Source organism: Megascapheus bottae, chromosome 10, assembly GCF_031878675.1.
Source record: "Megascapheus bottae isolate mThoBot1 chromosome 10, mThoBot2.hap1, whole genome shotgun sequence".
NCBI classification, from domain to species: domain Eukaryota; kingdom Metazoa; phylum Chordata; class Mammalia; order Rodentia; family Geomyidae; genus Megascapheus; species Megascapheus bottae.
Genome location: NC_143518.1, coordinates 27569732 through 27582910, shown reverse-complemented (window position 1 = coordinate 27582910; position 13179 = coordinate 27569732). Strand labels below are relative to the sequence as shown.

At 41.8% G+C, this 13179-nt stretch overlaps 1 protein-coding gene across 15 annotated transcripts in view; it reads left to right on the top strand.

The window, feature by feature from the left end:
- The first annotated feature begins 2819 nt into the window (after positions 1-2819).
- Prrc2c (proline rich coiled-coil 2C) overlaps positions 2820-13179 on the top strand; it is an 82127-nt gene continuing 71767 nt past the window's right edge. For 13 of the 15 annotated variants that reach the window (XM_090340453.1, XM_090340450.1, XM_090340446.1 and 10 more), the window contains exon 1: positions 2820-3018. The gene's annotated coding sequence lies outside the window, so the exon portion shown is untranslated. The remainder of the gene's footprint in view (positions 3019-13179) is intronic. The other 2 variants (XM_090340459.1, XM_090340458.1) reach the window with 1 other exon arrangement.

Sequence of the window (13179 nt, the reverse complement as noted above, 5' to 3'; positions counted from 1 at the left end):
ATTTGATCTTGGGAAGAACCTAGTTTGCCTGATTTCTTAACACTAGGTAACAATTTGACAATATTACCCCCAAATTATCATTTAATAATCTGTACTGAAAGTTAACTGGTAAAATTTCACTTAATATGCCATGAGGTATTATTTGTGTGTGTGCAGGTACTGGGGTTGGAATTCTAGGCCTCTCAAGCCTGGAGTTCTAACAATTGATCCACAGTTCCACTTATCACACTTTGCTAGTTCACTTGAGATGAGTCACAGAGATTTTGCTGCTGAGTTGGACTTCAAATAGAAATATTCAGATCAGAGTCTCCTGCGTAGTAAGGATTACAGGCATGAGCTACCAGCACCCAACCCTCATGAAGTATTATTGTATCACATCTATTTCAACTGATGGAGGGTTAGAAGTGGTACAAATAATCTAAGACAACATTATATTTTAAAACATATTTATTTGGTTTTTGATTTTGTACCAATACATGAAGGTTTCATTCAGATTTTTCCCCAAGAAACTGAAAATAAAGGAAATAAGCCTGAGAACTACAATGGAAGATTTTGTACTATAAATAAATGTAGAAATAAGCAAAGTCACATTTAAAGCACAAATTGGCCTGACTTAACTGTTACTTGATTTTTATTGAAAGAACATTGCTAAGAGGTATCCATGGAAACAGAAGAAGGAAGATACACAGGCACCCCAGGACCACTGGCCATCTAAGCGTTGTCAAGGAGAAAAGGAGTTTAAATCAAGAACATAGCTGGAATGTCCCTACAGTATTGGAGATCAATGTAGAAAATTGCAGCCAGTGGAAATTGAGTGCTTATTTTTACCTCTGGATCAAAAATAATCCTGTTGTGAAAATAGGAATTAAAGTCTATTCATATCACTCTACTTATTCTGAATCTGTGCTACCAAGCACCTTTGGATCACACATTTAGTTTACTGAGTAGGTTTAGCTACTCAATAGCTACTCAGATGTCCAAATTATAGCTCTTGGAAATTAACACATAATATACATGCTTGTATATGACAGTCTCATAACTTTGACTAGTCTAGCCAGGAGCAGTAGTTCAAGCCTGTGACTTGAAAGGCAGAGACCAGGGGATCACAGTTCCAGGGAAGCCTTGGTATAAAAGTCTCTCTCAGCCAATGGCTGGGGTGAAGGGGGAGGTGCATCCCTTATCCCAGCTACAGGGTGAACACAATGGCTAGATACAGTAGTGTACACTTGTCAACCAGTGGTGACAACATAGAGAAGCACACACAGGAGGAGAGCAGACCAGGATAGCCCAGGCATAAAAGCCAGACCCTACCTCAAAAATAAGCACACAAAAAGAGGCTGGAGGCATGCATGTCTCAAGCAGAACAGCAACCTACTTGCAAACACAAGGCCCAGTCAATCCTGTGTTGATTGAATCCCACCAAAAAAAGTTTTGCGTTTTTTTTTTTCAAGACTGCAACACTCTAGACCAGGTTCTAAAAATTCATCAAAGTTACTTTTTTGTTGTTCTCTTGGGGACAGACAGCAGACTTTCCCTTGATAATAATATAATACCAATCTGCAAAGCTTTCCTAGTTGCTATGTAGTTCAGGGCTAGAGTACCTGCCTGATGCGCATACAAGACCCTCTAGCAAAATCAACAAAACTAATGATTGCAATATGAATTAGGAAAGGGATGCTATAATCTACCTTTTATCCTCTCTGTCTCCCTTCCCTTCCTCCTCCCTCTCTACCTCCTTTCCTTTTTTTCCTTCCTATTTCCCTCCCTTCCTTTCTATTTTTCAGTACCAGGGCTTGAAGTCATGATCTCATACTCTGACTCATATCCTGCATTCTACCATTTGAGTCACACCACAAACCTGGTATTTTTGCTGGTTAACTGGAAATGAAGTTTCATAGACTTTTCTTCCTGGTCTGGCTTTGAACCTAGCTAGATCCTCCAGTTCTCAGCCTCCTGAAAAGCTAGGATTACAGGCATGGGCCACCAGCACTTGGTCATCTCTTTATTATAATTATTGTTATAACACTTGGTTGCTAAAACTCAGCATGGATGAATCATACTGTTGCTTTCCCTGTAACTAGTAGTATCAAAGAGAGCTAGACATTGCCAAAGAAATCACATTTAAAATATCAGAATGACAAGCCGGTGCCGTGGCTCAAGCCTGTAATCCTAGCTACTCAGATCTGAGGATAGAGATTCAAAGCTAGCCGGGGCATTAAAGACCCTGAGATTCTTATCTCCAATTAATCACTAGAAGTGGGGCTGTGGCTCAAGGAGTAAGGGTGTAGCCTTGAGCTGAAGAGCTCAGAGACAACACTCAGGCCCAGAGTTTAAGTCAGAATGACTTCTTTTTCTCCATAATCACAGATGTCAAACATGCCCTCAGAACCCATTCTACTGCTCACACTGAGGTTACCTTTCCACTGCGAGCTCACCTAGATCTTCACACGTCAGGCCTTCTCAGCCTGCTTCCTACTTCCGTGGGAATATTCTGACGAACTACTGTTCGTAGTTTTATATCAGTTGTCCATTTCACGGAGGCGTACCGATTTGTCATCGAGTTCTAGAACTTTCCCAGGTTAAAAGCTTTGTCCTGCAATGTCTCATCTAGATGCAGGAACTGCCTATTTCCAGTAGGAGGCGCCATTTCCTTCCGTCAGTTCGAGGTTGGGCGGGGAAGGAAGGGCCCGCCACGGAGGCGTCACGTGATCCGATCGCCCCTACGCCCAGAGGGCGGTCTTGCGGAGATGTACTTTACGTACGTGCGCAGCGTCATGACGTAGTACGTCGGGGCTGGCTGGCCGCCATCTTGCTTCTTTTTCCTCGCCCGCTCTCTCCCTCTCGGGCAGCAGCGAAAGTGCTTTTGGCGGTTTGGACGTCCGTGGCCTCGGCTCTCCGAGTCCGGAGGCCCTTCCTCACCACCCTCCACACCTCTTCCCCTCCCCGGCGTGCCCTCCCTCTCTTTCCACCCGAGCTCGGCTAGACCCTCGTGCGCAAGCTTGACACTCACCCTGGCGGGTAAGGAAGGCGCGGGCGCCGGGGCCGTGAGGAGGAAGGGCCCCGTCGAGGAGGGCCGGCGTGGGGCCGGCCTGGGGTCCGGGAGGCGAGCGGGCATCGTCCTCCGGCTCGGGGGAGCCCCGGGAGCGCGAAGGCCGAGGGGGCCCCGCCCCGTGCGCTGTGCGGCGGGAGTCCCGGGCGGCTCGGCCCGCCGGCTCCCACCCGGCCTCCGGACCCCCGGGCCTGGGGCCTGCGGCGGGGGGGGGGGGGGAGGAGGAGGAGGGAGAAGTGGCGGGGCGAGCGGCGGGAGGACTGACCCTCCATCCCGCCCGGCCCGCCGGGCGCGCGGTCTTTTTGTGTGCGACCGTCTCCCTTTCTAGAATGGAGGTACGCGGCTCGAGGGCCCGGCCGCAGGCCCTGCGCGCGCGCGCGTGTGCGTGCGCGTGTGGTTCTCCTTTTCTAGGATGGAAGATTGATCCTGTGAACGAACCCCGCGAGGGCCTAGGCCGGGGGGGGGGCGGGGGTCCTCCTTGTCTGTGCTTTGGTGTGTGTGTGGTTAATGGTGGACTTGCCATGAGCACTAGTACAGGGAATAGAGGGGAGAACTCCAAGTTAAACGCCGTGGTTTGGGCGAGGGAGGGAATCTGAACAAACCCCTCCTTCCGCTAAGGACGGTCTGTTCTCACGCTAGGCCGCTCCATCCCACCCCACCCCACCCCCCTTCCTTGTACCTCCGGGTGGTGAATCCCACTCGGGTCCCGCAGACTGCGTCAGTGTCGATGGCGGAGGAATGGTCTCGCTTCTTGTGCACCGGAGGGACGCGTCTCATGAGGACGCGTCTCATGAGGACGCTTATTTGTTTGGACCTCCTTGGAGGTCTTTCGAGGGTCCGATGTGCCTGATGATTTCTGGCTTCTAAAGCTTCCCGGATTTCCGCCTTGGCCGGTCTTCAGCCCTAGGCTTATAGATTCATACCTAGGCTGAATGTTTGGAAGCGTACAGTAGGCGGCTCTTCTGTAAGATTTCCATTTGGAATGTACCAGAAGAACCGAAGGATGCGAAGGATGCTTGATTAATTCCTGGCTGGATCTCTTCCTCCCCATCCCCCATCTCTAACCCCAGCAATTTAAAAAAAAAAAAGTAGGTTTAACCTCCTGTGTTAGTAATTAAGGTGTTGCTTTGGCGGGAGCCATCTTTAGGGGTGTGTGTGTGTGTGTCAGTGTCACAGACGCACTGCAGCATCCTTTCAGACTCACGCAAATACACAGATTCTCAAAATGTGAAAATGGAATTTGCAGAACGTAGGGTTTTTTGGGGGGGAGGGTTGTTTGTTTTTTTTTTTAATCGTTGATGGGGCTTGAACTCTGGGCCTGGGATTGTCCCTGAGCTCTTCACTTCAAGGCTAGCACTCTACTACTTGAGCCACAGCACTACTTTTTTTTTTTTCTTTTTTTGCCAGTCCTGGGCTTGAGCACTGTCCTTGAACTTTATCAAAGGCTAGAGCTCTACCACTTGAGCCTCAGAACCACTTCCAGCTTTTTTCTATGTATGTGGTACCGAGGAATCGAACCTGGGTCTTCGTGCATGCTAGGCAAGCACTCTACCACTAGGCCAAACTCCCAGCCCCCAAAAGCACCACTTTTAATTGGAGAAAAGAGTCTCACCAGCAAGGACTTTCTTGCCCAGGCTGGCTTATGAGATCCTGAGATCTCAGCCTCCTCCTGAGTAAGCTAGGATTACAGGTATGAGCCACCACACCACACATTTAGGTTTAATTCCGAGAAATCTTAGGAGGAGGTTCTCATCCTTATTTTACAGACAAGGAAATGAATTCAGATTAAAGAAATTCGACCATGGTCATATAGCAGTTACTACTGGTGCTATATACTGTCCAGACCCATAGGTGACAGATCAAACTGCCTCCTTGTTCCTATTAATTTTATATCTTAGTAACCATATGTGCACCTGTATTACTTTCATTATTGCAAAGGTGAACGTGTTTCTGGGTGTCAAAATGGGCTATAATCTACTTTGTGAAGTGTGCGTGTATATATATATATTTTTTTTCTCTATTTCGGCCAGTTGAAGTCTTAGTGATCTACATTGTATATAATTTTAAGAGTTTGAGGTAGTGGTGCCTGAATATTTTCTCATCTGTAAAATAATCCTCAAAGACTTACAGGGCAGGTTAAAATATTATGTATGTAAAGGGCTCATTTCAATTTTAGTACATAGTAAAGGTACTAATAATCAAGGGAGAAGGGCAGAATATCAAAAGATGCATCGCGCACTTTTTATCTTAAAGATTTTTTTTCTTATTCTATATAGGAAATTGGCCTGAGGTCATTTTCGTAAAAGGGGAAAAATGCAGTATTTCTACCTTCAGTCCCTCCTCTTTTCTCTATCCCTACCTCCTGGGTAAAAAATGTCTTTGAAGGTTATGTTATGCCCCCAAGTGTCTCCCACCCACATTGTTCAGTTTGTAAATTTGTTTGGTAACTTGTGTTTTTATACTCTTTATGTCAATATGTCGATAAGGAGTTGATCATTGGTAAAAATTTGTACAGAACTATGTTCATAAAAGGAAATCCAGAAGTTGTGTCTGAATTATGACTAACATTCTTTTTTTTTTTTTATTTTAGTAAAACAAAACTTGTCACTTTAAGCATTGGCTAACAGTGAAAGCTTATCTCAGTTATGACACTTAAGTTTTAGGGCAATACCATTGGTGCATCTTCAGTCACAACATTTTTGTAATTTAGTAGTCTTTGTAGTTTTGTAGTCTGTAGAGAGTAACTTCAGCTTTTTTCCATGAATAAAGACAGAAATACCTTATACTTCAAATCCTGACTTTGCTCTAGATTTATAGAATGTTAGCCATGTTTTGTGGCTTGTGTCTGCATATATTTGTTGCCATGGGCTGAGTTTCAACTGGGAACTTGTTTCTCTTTGGCAGACATGGTTGACATATACTGTCTATGAGTCTGAAATTATTGCTGCCAATATGATGTGCCCATTTAGGGTGGTGTTCTAGGTGCACCACACTAAAAAGGGGTATAATCAACATTTACAAATTACATCTAGTATTTTTTAAGCACTACTGAGTATTCCTGTAGCGTGTTGTTTAGTAATTTTTCAGCTTGCTTTCTGTGTTTCTAAATTAGTTTGTTTTCCTTTACTAAGCTATTGTTTTCATCTTGTGTAGTAATTGCCATATAGAGTTTTTATAGATTATTGAATGATTTCAGGTTTGAAATACCAAAGATCTAATGATAACTAATATTTGTATTGGAGCAAAAGAGCATCTCATCTTGTCTGTTGCTTCCCTTTATTTGCCCATTAAGAACAGTATTGTAGGTATTTGTTGCATATAAATGTGCAGTGAGATTTACTTGCATCACATTTTCCTTAATTTTTGGTTTTATTCGAGGATTAAACATTCTCAGGGCTCTGAGTTTGGCCTAGTGATAGAGTGCTTGCCTAGCATGTCTGAAGACACGGATTCAATTCCTTGGTACCACATACATAAGGAAAAAGCCGGAAATAGTGTTGTTGCTCAAGTGGTAGAGTTCTAGTCTTGAGAAAGCCCAAGAATAGTGCTCATTCCCTGAGTTCAGAGGCCCACAAAATCAGGGAAATAAGGTTCTAACAACATATTCACAGTCTTAAAGGTTAATATTAAATGTTATGTTGGAAGTAGGGATGTTAGAGTACTTACTTGCCTAACATGTTTGAGGGCCTGAGTCAATCCCCAGTACTGCCCTATCTCCCCTCAAAAAAACTTTTGAAATCCTGCCAAAAGATGAAAACAAAGGTGTGTAAGAAGATAATGGGAATTTGGTGAAGATAAATTCATAAGTCGAAAAATGTCTAATAGTTAAAAGAAAGAAAAAGAAAAAAAGGTAGGCCTGGTGTAATCCTAGCTACTCAGGAGACCTTGATCTGAGGATCAAGGTTCAAAGCCAGCCTGGGGTACAAAAAAAAAAAAAAGACTTATCTTCAATTAACCTCTAGAAAATGAAAAGTGGGGCTTGGCTCCGGGTAAGGTAGTAGACTTGAGCTGAAGAGTTCAGGGACGGCAACCAGGCTGAGTTCAAGCCCCATGACCCACAAAAAAAAAAAAAAATTGGTGGCTGAAGGGTAAAAATACTTGCAGTTATTTTTTTGTTTTATTTAGGCTGCCTTGAACTTAGGATCTTGCCTCAGGGCCTCAAGTGTTGGGGTTTTAGGCTTATGTCATCACACCCAGCTAGAAAGGATTTTTAACTCCTTGCCCTCTTGATGTAGATCATCAAAGCCAGAGTCTTGCATAAGCAGCAAATGCTCCGGCACTGGAGTTGAGAATGCTGGAGGGGAGGGAATTATCTCTAAATCTATACTGGAGTATAGATGATGAATTTATCTTATTCCCAGTACCCCACTTACAGACAAATGTAAGACAGATTTAAGTAATGTGATCATGGTTACTTGGCAACTAGCACATGATAGAAGTGGGATAGATTGGCCAGTATTTTTTAAATTGAAGGGATTCACAAGTTTTGCTTATATTCAAAGTCTGCTACTTAATAATTTTCTTTAGTTTCATCTATTAAAAAAATTCTGGGGCCCGGAGTTTGGCCTAGTGGTAGAGTGCTTGCCCTGCATGCACGACGACCCAGGTTCGATTTCTGAGTACCATATACATAGAAAAAAGCTGGAAGTGGTGTGGAGGCTCAGGTGGTAGAGTTCTAGCCTTGAGAAAGTCCAAGGACAGTGCTCAGGCCCTGAACTCAAGCTCAGAACTGGCAAATAAATAAATTCTGGGTCTTACTCTGTGGGTCAGGCTGGACTCTAATTCATGATTGCTCTGCTTCAGACTTCTGAGTGCTAAGTGGTTTGAGTAACCCCCTCCCCATTTCAGTTTACTGTAGCTTAAATAATTTTTTTTTCTTTTACTGGCTTGAGCTCAGGGCACTGTCCTTGAGCTTTTTCAAGGCTAGTGCTCTACCACTTGAGCCACAATGCCACTTTCAGCTAGGGTACCAAGGAATTGAACCCCGGGCATCATGCATGTTAGGCAAGTGGATTCTACCACTTGTCTTTTGTTGTTGTTTTATTTTGTAGGCTACTACTCTATGCCTTGAGCCACAGAGCCACCTCCGTTTCTCTGGTGGGTAACTGGAGATGAGAGTCTCACAGACTTAAGCACCTGGGCTGGCTTTGAATCTCAATTCTCAGATCTCAGCCCCTTGAGTAGTTAGGATTAAAGGCTTGAGCCACCACACTCAGCTTTGATTGTCTTTGAATAGGAGCTGAGCCCTACCATAGCACATCTAAGTGGCAATTTGATCTCTATCAGAACTACATCTTAGCAGTTGTGAAACTGGATAGTTATTATATAATACACCCAATAGTACTTAAGTATTAAAATATATTTTGTTACACCATTTGTTTTTTTTGTTTTTTGGGTTTTTTTGCCAGTCCTGGGCTTGAGCTCAAGGCCTGAGCACTGTCCTTGGACTTTCTCAAGGTTAGAGCTCTACCACTTGAGCCTCAGCACCACTTCTAGCTTTTTTCATGTATGTGGTACCGAGGACTCGAACCTGGGTCTTCGTGCATGTTAGGCAAGCACTCTACCACTAGGCCAAACTCCCGGCCCACACCATTTGTTTTTATTCACTTATAGACCACATTTGGTATTGACATTCTTGACTTTGATTTCCTCTCTCAAAAATGAGAATATTTTACCTTTTTTTTCTTCATCTACCTAAACTCAACTTTTTTCTTTGTTTTAATTAAAGAATTTATTAACATTGATTTTTACATCATATTTCAAATGACGTGTTTAACAAACAAGTATTCAAGAAGGGAATCTATACAATCACTGGCACTTAGATTTTAGAACATAACATTAGGCTTAGGGTTTGTATGTCATAGATACATATTAATCTATGTAATAAAACATGTCATAAATTTTTATGTCTGTGTAGTTGGGTTTATATTTCCAATACCATGTCCATAGCATTGGGTATGTGAATAATGAGTCATTGCTCTTGTACTGTTTGGATCTAATAGCCACATATTAAGGATACCATGAGCCTTTTGTTCCTTTGGTCTTGACTTGTCTCACTCAACATGATTTGCTCTAGATTCATCCATTGCCCTGCAAATGCCATTATTTTATCTTGTCTGTTGGCTATGTAGAATTCCATAGTGGGGGTGTGTGTGTGTATGTGTGCGCGCCACATTTTTTTGTATCCATTCATCTGCAGTAGGGTATCTAGGTTGTTTTTATCACCTGGCTATTAGGAATAGTGCAGAGATGAACATAGCTGAGCAGGTGACCTTATCATATTTTGGGTTATGATGTTCAGGATAGATGCCCAGGAGTGGTATGGTGGAATCGTAGGGAAAGTCTGTTTTCAGTTCTTTAAGAAACCTACACACTGCTTTCAGATAGTCTTAATACTTCAGTGTACAATTTGAAGTTATCTACTATGCCATTATTTTCTTGTATTCTGCTCTTTGATAATACATAATTGCACTAATGTAAATGCTGCATATAATCAGGCAGCAGTTACCGTCATTCAAAGCCAGAAGTGGGGAAGACCTAGATTGATATAGATTCATGAAGCAAGAATTGGCAGTATTGAAATTAGGGCCTTAATTACATACTTAAAATAATCATGCTTATGGTGCATTGCAAAGGAGTTGCTCCTTAGGTAAACAAAATAGATTGCCTATAATAATCTGTCAAGAGAAAAAGTGAAGAAGGGGGCCACTGCAGAAGAAAATAAAAATGCAGTTATTGGAGGCAAATGTAGGAGAATCCAGAAAAATATATACAAGAAGTAATCTTTGAATTTGGCCAAGAGATTTTTGGTGACCTTCAAAGAATTTAGATCAAGCTGTTGATCCTAAAAGGTAGGTTAAACTTTGGCATGTTCAAGGCCAGTCTATGCTACAGAAGGAGAACCTTGTCTCAAGAAATCAAAAACAACATAAAAGAAGTGAGGTAGTGAGGGTAAAAGTTTTAAGGGATGTATCTGCTTAAGTAGTCAAGCTTTTTTCTTTAAATGTGTCAAATACTTGAACTGTGGGTCAGGCTTTTAAAACTTAAATGTAATCAGTTCTGTCAGTTGGTCTCACCTGTTAATCTTAGTGCAGGGCTCTTAGCTTTCATCTATGAAATAAGAAAGATTTGTTTGCCCTACTGCCTAGGATTGCTGCAAAGATAACATTGTGTTTCTCTATCTGGAATTTAATAATTAAGTCTTTGATATCACTTGATATCAAGAAGAGTCTTATTCTTATCCAACTTCAAAGCAGAAGCCAGAACTGTGCAAAAGAAGTGAAAAGATTGCCTGTTACAAAATCCCTCCAGCTAGGTGTTGATGTTCAAGCCTATTTTCCCTGCTTCTTAGAATAAGAGCTGTGTCTTGAGGCCTAGACAGAAAATTGAAAGGGATTCCCATCTTAACAGAAGGAATTAAGGAAAATTGTCTGTGCCTATCATTCCAACTATTATGTGAATCCTAAATATAGTCAGCATATCACCCTGGAGGCTCAGAAAGAAAGCAAGACCCTGTCTCAGAAATAACTATTTGCTGCTGGGTGTTGGTGGTTCACGCCTATAGTCCTACTCAGGAGGCTGAGATCTGAGGATCATGATTCAAAGCCAGGATGGGCAAGAAAGTCCATGAAACTCATCTTCAGTTAAAAACCAGAAAACCAGAAGTGGCACTATAGCTCCAGGGGTAGAGTAGTAGCCTTGAGCAGAAGATCTCAGGGACAATGCACAGGCCCATGGGGAGGAGATAACCTTGAGCTGAAAAGCTCAGGGATAGCACCAGGCCCAGAGTTAAAGCCCTACCACCAAAAAAAAAAAAAAAAAGTAGGGCTTTGAGACATTGTAGAGTTCCTTTCTAGTAAGCACAAAGTCCCTGAGTTCAGACCTCAGTACTGCCAAGAAAGCCTTCCAAGTCTTGAGTCTACAAGAAAGTGAATGTGTGATTATGTAATGGGTATTTAACTTAAAAACTGATCTTAGTTGGTAATTTGAAAATGCAGAACTCTTATACATGGTTATGTGATTTGTGGGGTGCACAAAAGTACTAAACAGGAGTCCACAAGAACTGGAATTCAGCCCATATTTGCTGTGCCCTGGCTTAGGTCTCCCCAGAGGAAACTTCCTCTACTTCCAGACATTAGCTCCTGCCTAGAATATCTGTATCTCCCCTCCCCACCCCCCACCTATCCACCTCCAGCCCTGGTCCTATGAAGGCCAATGTAGTTTATGAGAAAGCTCCTTAGGGAAAAATTAAAAATACATTTAGAATAACACAAAACAAGAAAAACATAAGAGACTGGAGATGTGATCAATAAGGAGCTAAGATTTATTTAAGTATTTTACTTAGATTATAGGTGGCTGAGGCATTGTGAGTTTCTAATGTATCTTAAAGATAACTACTATACGTGATTAAAAATGTTTAGTAATTGGGAAATAGTATACTAAGTACTAAACTATCACATTTCAAAGAAGCAGAAGAACATATGAATGCAGTTAATACAATATATTCTTCAGACAGAATTTTTTTGTTTAGATTTTGTGGGAAATGTGGATATTGTACCTTTGTGTATATTTGAAGTACCTTGACATTAGATTTTAAGTTTTATAAGCCTTAATTGGAAGAGTACAACTTGAGAAGTACAGAATTACTTCTGAAGTTTAGGGAAACAGAGCAGATGGAGAAATTCTAGTTTAAAAATAAGGGAACTGGGAGTGTGGCCTAGTAGTAGAATGTTTGTCTATCATGCACGAAGCCCTAGATTTTCCTTGATACCACCTGCACAGAAAAAAAGCTGGAAGTGATGCTGTGGCTCAAGTGGCAGAGCCCCCTAGCCTTGAGCAAAAAGTGTCCAAGGATAGTACCCACGCCCTGAGTTCAAGGCGCAGGACTGGCAAATAAAAATAAGAAGACTGGTTGAAGCAGTAACACCCACACTGTCCTCGAACTCACTGAAGTCCTGCCTCAGCCTACCCTGTGCCAGCATTACCAGATATTTGTGCCACTATACTTGGCTTAAGGGAAAACCATAGCTGAATGGAGGTTTTGTATTGCTCTATGAGTTTTAAAGTGTGTATTAAGAAAAAAATGGACTCCCTGGTTTTATAGTTCTGCCAGTTTTATCACATGGATTTGTGTAGCCCCCACTACAGTCAGGATATAATATAGGGTGCAGAAAAATAGAACACTTCTCAGCAATTAACCTGTCTTTTTGGCATTTTAAAGGCAGAGAATTTGTTTGCTATTGTTTTGCTTTTTTTTTTTTCCTACATGTGCTGGTGAATTTTCTGACAAGAAAAAGTGAAAAGCTGATGCCTATATTTAAGAAGTCAGTTTTTAATATTTTTCTGTAATACTATTAGTATAGAAGCATTTGACGTATGGTAGTATCTTTTACTTTATTATAGCAGCAGATAAAACCTTAAGACCATTTCACTTTCTGTACACAGAAAGGGTAAATGTTTGAGGTGGTGGTTATACCAGTTATCCTAATAGTCATTACTCATTATGTGTGATTATAAGGTAGTTAAAAATAAATACTTAAAATCCAATTGATGTTAATTCTAGATTTTAGAATTACTGATTATAGCAAAATTTAGAATTACTAATGGATTGTAACAATTAGAGATGAAAGAGACCTTAGTAAGTTAGTGAGTTCAGCTTTTTATCCAAGCAAGTACTATCTTGATAATAGATTAACTTGATTTTGTTTGGGTTTCTCAGGCTCTTCTCCCCCCCCCCCAAAAAAAAATATGGGGGGGGGATCATGGGACTTGAACTAGGGGCCTGAATGCTGGCTCTGAGCTTTTTCACTCAAGGCTAGTGCTCTTCCACTTAGAGCAACAGAGCCACTTCCATTAAGTCTCACATATTTTCCTACTCCAGCTGGCTTTGAACTATATGATCCTCAGATCTGTCTTTCCAGTTAGCTAAGATTATAGGCCTGAGCCCCTGGCCCATCCTTTTTGAAAGGTTGATACTGATAAACTGCCTTCTGAATTCTAAACCTTTTAGAACTATCTATTTGCTTTAAACGCATTGACTTCCTTCTTTGCTCCCTTCATTCTTCTACACTGGGGTTTGAAATCCTGTACAGTTTTAGAGTGCTAGGCAGGCAGTCTACGACTTGAATCAT